General features: G+C 41.2%; 1 long non-coding RNA gene across 3 annotated transcripts in view; it reads left to right on the top strand.

Annotated features, from left to right (window-relative positions):
• LOC117719583 (uncharacterized) overlaps nucleotides 1–15,326 on the top strand; it is a 99,972-nt gene that overhangs the window by 64,645 nt on the left and 20,001 nt on the right. For 2 of the 3 annotated variants that reach the window (XR_013103725.1, XR_013103727.1), the window contains exon 2: nucleotides 13,955–14,089. This is a non-coding gene — a long non-coding RNA (uncharacterized LOC117719583). Of the gene's footprint in view, nucleotides 1–13,951; nucleotides 14,090–15,326 lie in introns of all 3 variants that reach the window. The other variant, XR_013103726.1, reaches the window with a different exon arrangement.

Here is a 15,326-nt window from a genome sequence, read left to right as displayed (position 1 = left end):
GGGATCCCCAGTGTTGGCTCTATTTCATTTTCTAATAATTTCTTCAAACTTCCTTTGCAAATCAAGCATTAATCTGGAACTACCATTGTGCAGTTAATGCATTGTTTCCAAGATGAGAGCACACAGCATGCACCTGGGCCATTAGGACTGTGCTGTGCTGTGCCCTGTGCCTCAATTTTTAATTGTTTAAGAATCATTACATCAAGGAACATCTAGTTTCACAGAATTCACCAGAGCAGAAGGAGAAAGAAGTAAGAAAGTCAGATATAATAGAATAATTATGCACACCAAGGCTAACTGAAAAACAGTCACGTACAAATGAAATCTATACAGCCGTTGTCCAGGGCTAAGGTTAGGAGAAATGGGAACATTTTTTAGAAAGAGCTGCCTCGGGCTACTAAGATGTCTCCATCCAGGCCTACTGCAGGCAGTTCCTTGTTTCAGATGGTGGGTCCCACGGAGAGATGTGTCTCCTGCTTCTCAGGGTCCCAGACACCATCTTCTTTACAAGGAGCTGCCGCGGGCTTCTGAGAAGTCTCCATCCCAGCCTACTGCAGGCAGTCCCTATCTTTGTGTGCTGTCCCCAGCAGAGATGGCGCACAGAGAGAAGGTCCAACCCTGTCTAGGTAGCGCTCTGTCCTTTGCTTCCTTGACCTCCTTCTAACCCCAACTCAACTTTTCTCTGAGCTTTTGCTGACATCGTTGAGTGTGGGTTTTCACTTCTTGATTCTACTGTTTTGTACTTGTAATTAAGGACTGTAAAGGTTAAACCCATAGGCTAACGAGCCATGTAAGCTAATAGTTTGATACTGTGCTGAGAAAGTGACTCGGAGGTTAAAAAAAAAGAAAAAGCTGTTAGATCTCTAACAAGTCTATATATGTTGACCTGTATTTCATACATGCATGGGCTGTTGACTTCACAACATTTATTCATTCAGAAATTATTTATTCAGTACCTACCATGTGCCAGGCAGTATCCTAGGGATTTATGACAGCTCTGTGAACGAAACAGATAAAGCTTCTTTTTCTTGTGAGACAAGAAGAGTAAGTAGTAACTGTTACAAAGAATAAATTGACATATTAGGGTTTCACCAGAACAGGTCCAACGGGCTAAAATATGTGCAATTCAATAGAGTTGTGAATGGAGACTTGGGAACGCTGGGAATCAGTGGCTCCTGCAGGATTCAGATTCAAGCTGGACTCTCTGAGAAGGTAGCCAGGCACAATTATTATTATTATTATTATTATTGACTTGGAAGAGATATGTCATTCAATGCTTGTACCTTGTCACAAAAGGGATTAGTCAGGGCAAAGTTTTTATTGCAGGGCCTTGCCTAGAATGTTGACAGTAAAGCAGAAGGCCAGTGAAGGAGAAGCATAAAAGGTGAAGTCAGAGACGTACCCGGGAGTCAAATCATGTATGACTGGTTGGCCATCTTAGAACTTAGGCTTTGTCTCTGTGTAAGGTGAGGAGGCATTGCAGGACTTAAACAGAAAGGAGACATGATACGTCTGACATTTTGATTCATAATTTTGGTTGCACTGTTAAAAGCAGACTGTGAGGAGGGAGGAGAATGAGGGGAGCCCAGCCAGAAAGCAATTTCATTATGGCAAAGGATGGGAAGGACTTGTGATGCTGGAGAAAATGAGCTAGAGTTTGGATATTGAAATTCGTCAGGTGACAAACATGGTGGCAACAGAAGAGACCAAGACTGATGTTAATGTTTTGGCATCAGGAACTTGAAGAATGGTTTCGCCAACATTTGAGATGGAAAAAAAAACACAGAAAGAACAGACTAAATGTTTTTGAATATTGAGCATGCAAAGGAAGAGGTGTCTAGAGATAGGCAGAGTAGAGCAATTGAGTCTGGGGACTGAAGAACATTCTAGTGGAGACAGGCTTAGAGGGTTGCCTGATATTTAAAGCTATGGTATTTAAAGCTAAGAGAGTGGAAACCTTACAAAGGTGGTGGGGGTAGATGGAGAAGAGATTCCAGGCATGCCTCTGGGATACTGCAACACTAGGAAGCACAGGAGAGGATGGGGAGTGAGGGAAGGATCCAGAAGCACCAGGGAGGTTGCAGGGACATGGTGCTCTGGAAAGGGTGTACTGATGAGAAGGGTGCTAACCACATCAAAGGTTGTTAATGGGTCGAGAGATGTGGAAACAGAACTAAAAATTAGATTCAGTACTGAGGTGGCTCAAGACAACTTTGATTAAAAACAGTTTGGGGGTGGTAAGAGGGCTCAGTAATTAAAGTTGCTTGCTGCTCTTGCAAAGGACACATGTTCTATTCTGAAATCCCCACCTCCACCCCAAACACACACACACACACACACACACCAGGCAGCTCACTTGATACGACTCCAGGTACAAGGAATCTGATGTTCTCTAGACCCCACAGGCACCTGGGTACTCACATATAAGTAAAACAAACAAAAACCAAACCAAACCAAACCAAACCAAACCAAACCAAACCAAACCAAACCAAAAACCTCTGAAGAAATTATTGGTGGCATAGCCAAGGGAAACCTTTTCCAGGTGAGGTTAAGAAACAGTATGAAAAAGACCCAACAATAAAATAAGCATTAAAAAACTAAAAAACTCAGTATTGTTATTTGTTTGTAATTGTCTGTTTTTATTTGGAGAGGATTTGCTGGTTTTAGAGAAAACAAATGGGCATGTGGAAGAAATGTGGTCCAAGGTAGTGGGTTTTTTTTTTTTTTTTTTTTTTTTTTTTTTTTTTTTTTGGTGTTTAAGTAACCATATGTCACTGCTGTGCTGATGGATCTGGTGTAGAGATGGATAGGTTGCTGGAACAATGCAGTGAGCATCAGGGAGGATCTGGGTAACCACAGATTGATCGGCATTAGGTAGAGCATAACAGTTGGAAGGTGAAGAAGGGTCTATGTTTAACCCAAGTTCAAGTCCCAGCACCTGAATTGCAGCTTACAACTGCCTGTAACTTCTGTTCCGGGGGATTCAGGGCAGCAGCATGCATGTGGTGCCATATGTGTGTGCAGACAAAATACCTATACACATAAAATAAAATAAAACTTAAAAAATATTACTGGTCTTACATTTAAGAAGAGACCTGTTAATGTATTTGGGTCCTGCCCCCCACCCCTGAAGGTCATTAGCCAGACAGCTGGTGACCGTAAAAATGGAGTACTGGGTCCTTTTAACCTTTAAAATAAATTAATTCAAATATTTTTGGAGGTAAAACACTTTCTACCTTTTTTCTTTTCTTTTTTTTTTTTCATTTTTTATTGAATATTTTATTTACATTTCAGATGCCATCCCCTTTCCCCCTTTCCCCTCCCTAGAAAACCCCTATCTCTCGCCACCTTTTCCCTTTTTGCTTTTATACAATTTTTTAAATGTTAACCAAAGGCTTTATAAGTTTGGTAGTGCTCTATATCAATCAGAAGTGTAACCCTGTTGGGAGCCGACTTTTAGCAGAAAGCGGCTAGAAAGCAGCTGTCTACATGCTAGCCATGCCTCCAAGGCTTATGTCATATCCACGCGCCTACAAGGGGGCGTGGCAAAAGTGTATAAATACCCCAGATTTCCCTTCAATAAAAGAGACTTGATCAGAACCTCTGTCTTGTCTCCATTCCTTGCGTCTCTTCCCCTTATCCCCACTCTCTCTCTCTCTCTAGACCCTGACCCGAAGACCAAGACCGGAGCAGCAGTTTGAAGCTGGGCAGTGGTGGCGTAAGCCTTTATTCCCAGCCCTTGAAAGGCCAAGCCAGGCAGAGCTGAGGCAACAGAGTAACTATTCAGGCATTGTTAAGTCTTTTGTGTCAAGCCAGGTAGAGCGGAGCCGGTTGCAACATAACCCAATACCCAACCTAGATACATCAACTATCTTTGACTGGCGAAGACATGTGAACATCTGCCTCCATGTCCCCCCCACCTCTTTCTCTCTCTAGCTCCTCCTCTCCTTCTCCTCCTCCTCTCTTTACTCCTCCTCTTCCTCTCCGTACTCCTCCCACCTTAGCTCCTCCTACATATCACCCTTCCTGTTAAAATAAAACTTTTCTCTCAAAATACAATTAGAGCATAACTAAACCAATTTGTGTCAGTAAAGTACAAGATAGACCTAATACCCAGACCATCATTTTGTTGACTAACCAGAACCTCTGTCATCTCTCCTAAGAGACTTTTTCTCTGATTTGCTTTTTTCTTTTCCATTTTTTTTTCCTGTCTTCTTCCTCCTTTGAAAACAATTTGGAAGTAACTCTTTTTTTTTTTTCTTTTAATTAATGGTGTCTCCGTATCACCATTTGGAAAGAGCTTCTATCTTTAATAATAGTCTCATATTCATTACCCCCGTCTTTACTTAATAGTTTAGTGGTATGGACAAAGACAGAATTAACATTTCTTCTTCTAAGGTGAGAACTGCAGGTACTAGAGTGGAAACTATGGTCCAGATTACAAGACTCAAAATACAAAGTAGAGTTTAACTGATTGTCACTTTCATCCACCAATTCTACCCCTTACCATTTTCAGAATCAGACCTATTCTGTGTCCTGGTTGTTTCTATTGTTGTTGATTTGTTTTCAACTTGATGCAATCTAGATACATCCAGGAAGAGGAATCTCAACTGAGAAAAATGCCTCCAAAGGATTGGTCTATGGATAAGTCTGTCAGACATTTGCTTGATTAATGATTGATGTGGAAGGACCCATAGAGGGAAATGCTAATTCTAGGCAGGTGGTTGTAAGTTGTGTAAGAAGGCAAGCTGAGCAAGCCAATAAGCAGTGTCCATCCATGGTTTCTGCTTCAGCTCCTGCCTTGAGTTCTTGCCCTGACTTCCCTCTCAGTAATAGAATGTGACCTGATAGTTATAAAGTAAAATAAACCCATTCTTCTCCAAGTTGTGTTTTGTCATGGTATTTTATCACACCAATAGAAACCTAACTAGGTCAGTAGGCATACCTGTGCATTTGTGTGACTTAAGCGTGCATGCCATAGTATACCTGTGAAGAACTGAAGACAACTTGCAGGAGTCAGTTCTTGTTTTGTGACACTGTTCCTGGAGAGAACATGAACAAATGTTTCATCACTCAGGAGAGGGAAATGATGATAGACCAAAGTCCAATGTGATGAGCCAATGAATGTTATTGGGCTTACTTACAGAAACACGGGTGAAGGGTTACATATAGGAACAGAAATCACGCAAAAGCAGCTGCATCACCAAAGTCTGCCATAGCATGAGTGATAGCTCGTGAAGGTTGGGAACCTGGAATACACTCCAAAACCTTCAGGCATCCCAAAAGGTTGGCATAGTGTCCTCTCACGGTAGTCTGAATTGGTCTGAGATTCTAGGCATCTCAACTGGTGCTTGCTTTCTTCCTGGCAACTGGGCTGTTCTCTATTTCTTCCAGGCACTTTGGCTAGTCTCTGCTTATATATGCTTGGGGAGGGAGGGTCCTAGTAAATCTTGTCAGTCTCAGGGATTTCCTGAAGCCATTGAGTTGTTTACTTCCTGAGCTTTTGGAGCTTCCTATAGGATGGAATATTTCACCTCCTCTTAGAAAATCCTATTGTTAGCTTGGTGGGGGTGGTGCATACCTTTAATCCCAGCCCTTGGGAGACACAAACAGGTGGATCTCGGTGAGTTCAAGGCTGGTCTGCAGAACTAGTTCTAGGAGGACAGTCAGGACTACACACACACACACACACACACACAGAGAGAGAGAGAGAGAGAGAGAGAGAGAGAGAGAGAGAGAGAGAGAATCCTATTGTTTTACCTACTCATAAATTGTTTCCCCTGCCATTTAGTGTCCTATGTTGTAACAAACTTCCCTTCAAGATGGAAGGTTTTAATTTCAGAAGAGATTACTACACACTAGTTCTCTCCTTCTAGCATGTGGGCCTTGGGGATCACACTCAGGTTGTCAGACTTTCCAGTTAACTAACACCTTTGCCCACAGAGCCATCTTGCAGAGTCAGTAGTGTTCCTTTAAGTATAGTTATCACCTAGCCCTTCCACAAAAGTTGTTAAGTAGAAAGTTGCATGGCAGAACTTGAAGTAATGCTATTAAATAAGGTTGATTCGGACTGGAGAGATGGCTCAGCGGTTAAGAGCACCGACTGCTCTTCCAGAGGTCCTGAGTTCAATTCCCAGCAACCACATGGTGGCTCACAACCATCTGTAATGGGATCTGATGCCCTCTTCTGGTGTGTCTGAAGACAGCTACAGTGTACTCATATACATTAAATAATTTAAAAAAATAAAAAAAAAATAAAAAATAAGGTTGATTCACATCTTGGCTTTGGTGCCCACATGCTGATGGTCACAGTCATGATCATTCCTTACCTGAGGCCTGGCCAGTTTCTTCCTAAGGCTAATAGAGAATAAAATAGCAAAATGACATTAGATATTCCCGGGCTGTATAAAGTGTCATGCAATTGTGAAGCTTTATTAATTTATTTCAATCATTCTCTAAATTTTGATGTGTGGACATTATGTAGTGACAATGCTGTCAAGAATGACAGCATGTGTAGTTGAGCACTCAAGCCATAAAACTACAAGGTGGCAGCCCTTGGCATTTAGTATGGACAGAGACAACCATCTTTAGTCTGTGTTCTTGCTACATATTAAGCATACAGCAGTGAAGTGCTTCTTTCTCAGACAATAATTAAAGTCAGAGCACTATATGCCATGTTTGATGAAATGCAGGCTTTATATTAAAATCAGTTTCTTTGGGGATGGAGAGATGGTTCAGTGGTTAAGAGTGCTGATTGCTCTTCCAGAGGACATGGGTTTAATTCCTAACACCCACATGGCGACTCACAACTGTCTGAAATTCCAGTTCCAAGGGACCCAACACCCGCACACAGACATACCTGAAGGCAAATCCCCAATTTACGTAAGATACATGAATATAAATAAATAAATAAATAAATAAATAAATAAAATCAGACCCTTTATTTTTAAAGGTTGAATAGAATAGCATCTTAAAAACAAAGATAAAACAAAAAAAATTCTAGGTGATTAAATTTGATCTGCTCAAAACACACAAAAAAATTAATGTGAGAGTATTCTTGGTACAGAAATATTTTCACTTGGCTGTAAATCGGATGGGTTTGGAAAAGCATTTTATGCTCTTCCTTTTCATTGCATGCAAATAGGCAGGTCATGAATGTCCAAGGCGTGGTGGACAAGTGACACGATTAACTTTCCTCACTCTAGTGAGAATTGGCTGGGGTGGGTGGCATTACTTTTATTTTTAAGGTGGTCTTCTGGCTGCCATATACTTAGTGAGTTTCAAGGAAGGCTGGCTACATTTTCTAGCTTGAGGTATAGCTCAGTGGCAAAGTACATGTTCAGTATACATGAGGTCCTGGGTTCAATTCCCAGCATTGAAACATAGTTAGAAAATGCCTGTGACTCTTTCCTTCTCTATGCCTAGTCATTTGAAGCTCTATATGACAGAAGTAGGTAGCTATTTGAAAAGGCTTGTCAATCAGTCTTCCTGTTGTCAATCTTAAATACAAACTTTTTATGGCATTTAATAAACCTGCGCCACAGACCTCTTTATATATACTATATATAATAATCACTTTAAGTGTATATTTTTACTTAATTCAATGGTCATAGAAGTCCTTGAGGAAGATGAAATGACTTATTTGGCTATGAAGCATCCTGCATTTTGGCACATTAATTTAATTGTCTGGGGATAAATTGAAAAGGAGAACATTCTGCATCTTTGCTCCCGAAGACTTGCTTTTTTACCGTGTAGTAGAGAGAGAGCTCTAAGCCAAAAGGAGAGCCTGTCTTTCCCATCCTGTCCTATTGCATTATAATCCTATCGATTAAATAAAGGGACTTGTATCAGTCCTCAAGGAGTCAAAACCTGGGCATCCTAACAGACTCAAAAAAGATGAAACTGAACTCAAAAAAGAGCATTGCTCATCCCCATTCCTGTTCCAAGCAGAGCTGTTGGTTTATGTCCATCTAGGAGGTCACTGATTTTTTTCTGGGTTCATTCCTTTAGTCACCTGCAATGACTAGTCACTGTTAACACTGGAGACCATTCCTGGGAAGGCCATAAAGCTACTAGATCATCTTTCCTGCTAGGGACCCTGGGGCAACAGTCATGCTTCTATTGAGAGAGATTGATCTATAATATAGCCATCTCACAGGTGTATCCTCATTCTGAAATGCCATAATGGGTGTAAGACTCATTTGAAAAGTGAAAAGATATGAGTCAAACTAATAAGAGGATAAAGAGCATTATGAGCATGACGACGTCAGGAGGCTCCACCCCAGAACAGTCAGAGTTGTCAATGACCAGGCAGCAATCTCCCCAAGACTCAGGATTGTCACCCAAGATTTTATCAAGTTTACTTGAAGCTATTTTGTTGTTGTTGTTGTTGTTAGAGTAGCAGAAGAATGAAAAGAGTCAGGAGTACCTATGTAGACTGGATAGTTTTCCAAACATTCTCTTTCATACTGTGATGGTTTGTATATGCTTAGTCAAGGGACTGGCACTATTAGAAGGTGTGGCCTTGTTGGAGTAGGTGTGTCACTGTGGGCTTGGGCTTTAATACCCTTGTCCTAGCTGCCTGGATGCCAGTCTTCTAGTGGCCTTCAGATGTAGAACTCTCAGCTTCTCAGCACCATGTGTGCCTGGATGCTGCCATGCTCTCACCTTGATGATAATGGACTGAACCTCTGAACCTGTAAGCCAGCCCCAATTCAGTGTTGTCCTTGTAAGAATTGCCTTGGTCATGGTGTCTATTCACAGCAGTAAAACCCTAACTAAGATACATACCATTTATACACACACACACACACACACACACACACACACACACACACACACAGAGAGAGAGAGAGAGAGAGAGAGAGAGAGAGAGAATAATATGGTATCACCTTCTTCCACACACCGTGTGTGTGTGTGTGTGTGTGTGTGTGTGTGTGTGTGTGTGTGTGTATTACTTATATCCTTAGGCCCATCCCAGTTTCTACTGATAACAGACTTGTACTGAAGATGTTAACTTATCACTCTGTATAAGTTACCTGAATCTGTATGTTGGACTCCCTAGTCATGAAGCTCTAGCCAAGCTTTGACATCCTATGATGACATCCTATGCTGCTCTGCTATTCTACTGAAGAACAGGCACGGGGAGGGGAGGTATTGCTTTCAGAAACAAAAGTGATGAGCTGTCTAAAAATAATGTACAGGGAACACCCCCTATCCCTTTCCCTTCTCAAATGTCACATCACATTGGTCTCAGTGAGCCAGGAAGTCACTTAGTGCACTCTCTAAAAGAGATCCTAGTGTCCAGGGAGTGAAGGACACTCTCTTTCATTTCCAATCGGCTAGCTCATCACTCCTTCTCCATTTGTAGGCTTGATGAGTAACTTAAAAGGCATGAGTCATGTTCTGAAAGTCAAACACGCACACGCAGAGCATATAAAATGAACCACGAGGAGCAAGAATTAGAGGCGTGATGTGGCCTTTGTAGAAGATGACAGCATCCCTGGGGACCACAGTTTCTGAGTGTTGTTGAACTAAGGACAGTAATGACAGGGTTCAGGGCTTGCCAGAGAGTGTGTCATAACATGGAGATTTTAGGAAAAGTGTAGAGAGCCTTTAATCAGGCCTAAGAGAAGCTTGTACACAGTACCCTTTTGTCAATTGTTTATATGGTGACAGGGGTGACATAGAAACTTGATCTTTTTTTTGTCATTGTTATGAAAATTTAGAGTATGTGTGTCTGTGTGTGTCTCTGTGTCTATGTCTCTGTGTCTATGTGTGCATGCTTGTGTATGTGTATCTATGTGTGTGGGTGTCCGTGTGTGTGTGTGTATGTATGTTATTTAAAAAAAAAAAAACAATAGCCAATGACCCACTTATGAAAATGTTCCTGAGAGAATGCAGGTTTACCTTTTCTGAGAAACTCTGAACATGACTTTCCTTTTTTTCCTTTGAGTCACCTCTCTCCCATGAAGCTGCATGTCACCCTGAGTGGATGTCTGTTCTTTATGGGATCCCTGGAGACCTACCTTTGTTGACAGGGAGGTTTTATTTTGAGTTTCAGATTCTGGCTGCCAGACAACTTCTTGGGAGGATCCCAACCGCACACAGATGCTGGAATTACTACAACTACATGTTGACGCTGTTCAGCTTGTCAAAGTAGCTATTACCCTATTTCTGATAGAGTTTCATTCCATCATAAATGTAAGAGCTGGGTCTTTGATCTCATCTTCCAATGTTAATTGTAAGATGTTTGAATGAGCACCTGTAGTCCTGGATGACAAAATGATACCAGCAGACAACTCTTATTGTTATGGATAATTGGCACACAAAGGGGAAACATCGTAGAAAAGACGATAGAGAACAAAAGTAAACACTTGTAGAAACATTATGGTTTAGACAAAGACACTGCAGGGTAACAGTGTGATGGTTTCAAGCCCAGGCTCAGAGTGACTTAATGAAATAAGCAGCATCCGATGCTCAAAGCATATGTTTACAGAGGCAGATTAAGTATCACATATTTCTATTGCAAAGTGGTGATTTTTGTGTCCAAAATGTTATTATCTTCAAAAGCTAGATATGGTCCTTTGAGGTCTGCAGATCCTGACAGTCTGCTTTTAATACTCCTTGCAGCTAACATTTATTGTTGTTTATCTTGGAAGACACTAGTTCCACGAACAGACAGTGCGATAGGATTTCCATTTCAGCAACAGCAGTCCTCAAGGCTGACAGGAAGGGAAGATGAAGGAGACTCCCTATGAGGGTTATCATAGCAATGACAGGGCTTATTACAAAGGGTCTCGGGGTTTTTTAAAAATTATTTTTATTTTTTTATTGGATATTATATTTACATTTCAGATTTTATCCCCTTAGCCCATTCTCCCCACCCCACCCAGGAACCCCCTATTCCACCCCCCTCCTCCTGCTTCTATGAGGATTTGCCCCTACTACCTCCCACTCCCACCTCCCCACCCTCAAATTTCCCCCTACTTGGTGTCCAGCCTTCATGGGACCAAGGATCTCCTCATCCACCTATGCCTGACAAGGCCATCCTCCCCTACATATACAGCTGGAGTTGTGGGTCCCTCCCTATGTGTTCCCAGGCTGGTGGTTTAGACCCTGGGGAGCTCTGGTTGGTTGGCACTGTTGCTCTCCTCTTGGGGCCACACACTCTTTCAGCTCCTTCAGTCTTCTCGCTAACTCCTCCGTTGGGAACCCCTTGATCAGATCAATGGTTAGCTGTGAGCATCTGCCTCTGAATGTGTCAGCCTCTGGCAGACTTCTAAGGAGACAGCTATATTAGGCTCCTGTCAGCATGCACTTCCTGACATCCACATCAGTCTATCTTTGGTGACTATACCTGGGATGGATACCCAGGTGGAATGGTCTCCTTCAGTTTCTGTCCCATACTTTGTCTCCATATTTTCTCCCTTGAATATTTTGTTACTCCTTCTAAGTAAGACCAAGGCACCCACACTTGGTCTTCCTTCTTCATGAGCTTCATATGGTCTGTGAGTTGAATCTTGGCTATTTCAAGCTTTTGAGCTAATATCCACTTATCAGTGAGTAAATACCATGTGTGTTCTTTTGTGGTTGGGTTACCTCACTCAGAATGATATTTTCTAGTTCCATCCATTTACCTAAGAATTTCTCGAATTCATTATTTTTTTTAAATTTTCTTTCTTTAGTTTATTATTTATCTTTATTTCATGTTCATTGGTGTTTTGCCTGAATTTATGTCTGTATGAAGGTGTAGGATCCCCTGGAACTAGAGTTACAGACAGTTTTGACAAAGAGTTACTGCCATGTGGATGCTGGGAATTGAACTCAGGACCTCTGGAAGAGCAGTGTTCTTAACCGCTGAGCCATCTCTCCAGCTCCAAATTCATTTTTAATAGCTGAGTAATACTCCATTGAGTAAATGTACCACATTTTTTGTATCCATTCTTCTGTTGAAGGACATCTGGGTTCTTGCCAGGTTCTGGCTATTATAAATATGGCTGCTATGAACATAGTGGAGCACATGTCCTTGTTATATGTTGGAGCATCTTCTGGGTATATGCCCAGGAGTGATATAGCTCGGTCCTCAGGTAATGCTATGTCCAATTTTCTGAGGAACCGCCAGACTGATTTCCAGAGTGATTGTACTAGCTTGCAATCCCACCAACAATGGAGAAGTGTTCCTCTTTCTCCATATCCTCACCAGCATCTACTATCACCTGAGTTTTTTGATCTTAGCCATTCTGACTGGTGTGAGGTGGTATCTCAGGGTTGCTTTGATTTGCAGGGACCTCAGGTTTAATGGCAGGGAGAATTCATAAGTCCCAGCTTTCAAGTCAATTGCCTGTTCTGGTCTTAGTTAGAACCAGCCAGGCTCTATCCCTTTCTTTCCCATTTGCCAAGTAACAGAGTAACATACCTTTCTTTGATTTGGGGAGAATGGGTGCAAGAGACCCTGCCAATACTGGAGTGAAAAATGTGTGTTTGCAATCATGTCATACAACAAAGGAAAGGGAAGGGAGGGCAAAACCAAACTCTGGTTTGACACAGGGCTGTCCAGACTCTCAGTGGCACAGATCAGAAACATTCCCCAAAGCTGAGGTGGGAGATTTCAGTTACCACACTTAAAATTTATCCTATGCACATTTTTTTTTGACATGCACAGCCCTTTCCTGTACAATGTTAGGAAGCTCCTACCTTGGCTGTCAAACTGTCATTATCTGCTGCTGACTTCCAGTCTTCATCTTAGATTCCCAGAGTGGCTTTCGCGACCATGAACTACTTAATGTTTTAAGTGTTCATGCTTCCTTGAGTGTAGACCTAGGTTGCTGAAAGAAGAGTTGGTGACACTAGTTGAACTCATTCTGTCTTTAGGTGTTGGGGATCTTCAGTGTTCTCAGATTTCATTCACCCCAACTCTGGAATAAAGGCATTCAGCAGCCTTTCCCCCACCCCCCCACTGAAAAGTTTTAAGTCTTTTAACTCAAACAAAAACTCTCATTCTTTAGTTGAAAAGTCATCATAGTTTCAAGAAAAATTTTTGTTCCAAAATAATACCTATTTTTTTTTTAAAGCCACAATTGGGCTGAAGGGGTAGCTCAGTTGGAAGAATACTCGAACAGCATCCTCAGATCCCTGTGTGTGATCCCCAGCAACACGGAAACTGTGTGTGGCAGCGTGGACTGGTAATCTTTGCACTTGGCAGGGAGAGACAAGAAGATCAGAAGTTCAAAGTCACGCTGGGCTACAAATTGACTATATGGCCAGCCTGTGCTATATGGGTTTTCCAAATAAAACCCCAAATTATATGAAATTAAGGAACTATAGACCTGAATAAGAAATAAAATGCTTATAGTTTGAATAAGAAAATTTGCAAAATGTTTTTTCTTGGATATCAAAACAAAGTTCTGGTGATTTTGAATGCCTTTAAATAAAAGACTTTGATCACTCATATATATATATATATGCATTATTTATATGCACACTCATATAGTTGGCAGCAACTAATTGCAATTATTTACCCTAGACAAAGACAAAAACGTTTCTCATTTCTTAGTATCTGTGCAAAGGCACCATTCCAGATGGGCCCATTATGTGATGTTGTATTTCAAAGGGAAACATTTCTTAAAGTTGCTGGGGGAAAAGACTATTAAGGAAATAAGATTTGCTGAGGGAGATGCATATTATCTATTTCTTCAATTAGTGGCAAAATCCTGGTGGTGTTCCTATAGAACCATGGGGGTTCTAGTCACAATATTCCAATCCTGACTTCCACCAGTCTCCTTGGTGATGCTACAAAAGCGGGGAGAGAGCCACAGAATGGAATTCTGGGTAGAAGCCATTTCTGACTTTGTAGCTATGAACACAGAGTTGCACTATTTTATTTAATGCATCATTTAATAAAAGGTTTGTTTTTTTTTGTTTTTTTTTTTTTTTTTTTTTTTTTTTTCAGCAGGACAGCAAGCAATTATTTGAAGCAGCTGGACTCAAGAAGCCTGTGTCACATGTTTTCACACACGGAGGACTCACGGGTTATGGGGAGCTGAACAATGTAATTACGTTCATGGAGTGTCACTTACTAATTTTGAAGGTGAGAATTGTAACAGTTCTATAATAGCCACCAAATATCAGTGTCAACGTGTGAATACTTAAGGCTCTCCAAAGTGTAAAATGGGTACATGGACTGAGTTTTGTTAAAAAGGTGTGTTCTGCTGGATAGTTTTCAATGTTCCAAGAAGGATGAAATCCTGTAAAGACTGAAGACAGAAGACCTAAGACTGAACCTAAACCTCCCCTTTCCTAAGCTTTGTATTAATTGCAGCTCGGCTCCCTGGGTCAGTGCAGAGGTGGGTCCTCCTAGGCCACTAGTTTGTATTTCCTTTGCATAGTTGTTCAAGACTAGAAAGATGACACAAACATGCCAGCAACATGTTCCCTGGCTCTGCTATGATAGTAACTGAGAAATATCGCCTTTGAGAAGTCCCATGACCACTTAAATCAGGACCAGCTTGGCTTTCCCCTCCCCCTAACTAACCTGTTTGGAGGAATTTCTCTCCATTCTACTTTGGACAGTCTCTTCCAGTGCGTGGAAAGCTGAGTTTGTTCCAACTGGATGAGGAAGGTCACTTTGGCCAGGTAGTATTTGCAAATGTACTTTACTCGCGTTTTTTTTTTTTTTTTTTTTAAAGATTTATTTATTTATTTTATGTATATGAGTACACCATTGCTCTCTTCAGACACACCAGAAGAGGGCATCAGATCCCATTACAGATGGTTGTGAGCCACCATGTAGATGCTGGGAATTGAACTCAGGTCCTCTGGAAGAGCAGTCAGTGCTCTTAACCACTGAGCCATTTCTCCAGCCCTTACTCACTTTTTTAAAAAAGGGTTAATAATAACAGTAATAAAACAGCAACAAAATGTGGGAAGGACAATCTGAAGAGACCTAGAGAATTAATCCAAATAGGTAAACTACAAGGTTACTTAGAAAACAAAAAATAAGAAATAAAAGCCATGCAGATAATCCAGTGTTTGAGGCACCATAGCTTTTTAATTTATATAGCCTGCCATTAAAACCCAAGAAAATGGAATCATTTCTCCAAGTCTGGTGCAGTTTAAAATTTTTCATCTGCTACATAGTTACAGAAATAAGTAACCTATTTATCTACACATTTATTTGTTCGCCCGCCCATTCAATGAATGCCAATATAAGAAACTTAACTAAAGAGCTAGGAGTGGTACTTGTCTCTAGAATCTGAGCATCTGGGAGGATTGTGAGTTAAGATCAGCTTAGATTACATAGTGGGGCCTATCCCCCGCAAAAAACT

Source organism: Arvicanthis niloticus, chromosome 14, assembly GCF_011762505.2.
Source record: "Arvicanthis niloticus isolate mArvNil1 chromosome 14, mArvNil1.pat.X, whole genome shotgun sequence".
In the NCBI taxonomy this organism is placed as follows: Eukaryota; Metazoa; Chordata; class Mammalia; order Rodentia; family Muridae; genus Arvicanthis; species Arvicanthis niloticus.
Note: the sequence above shows the minus strand (reverse complement) of the source record. Positions and strands in the feature narration are given on the sequence as shown.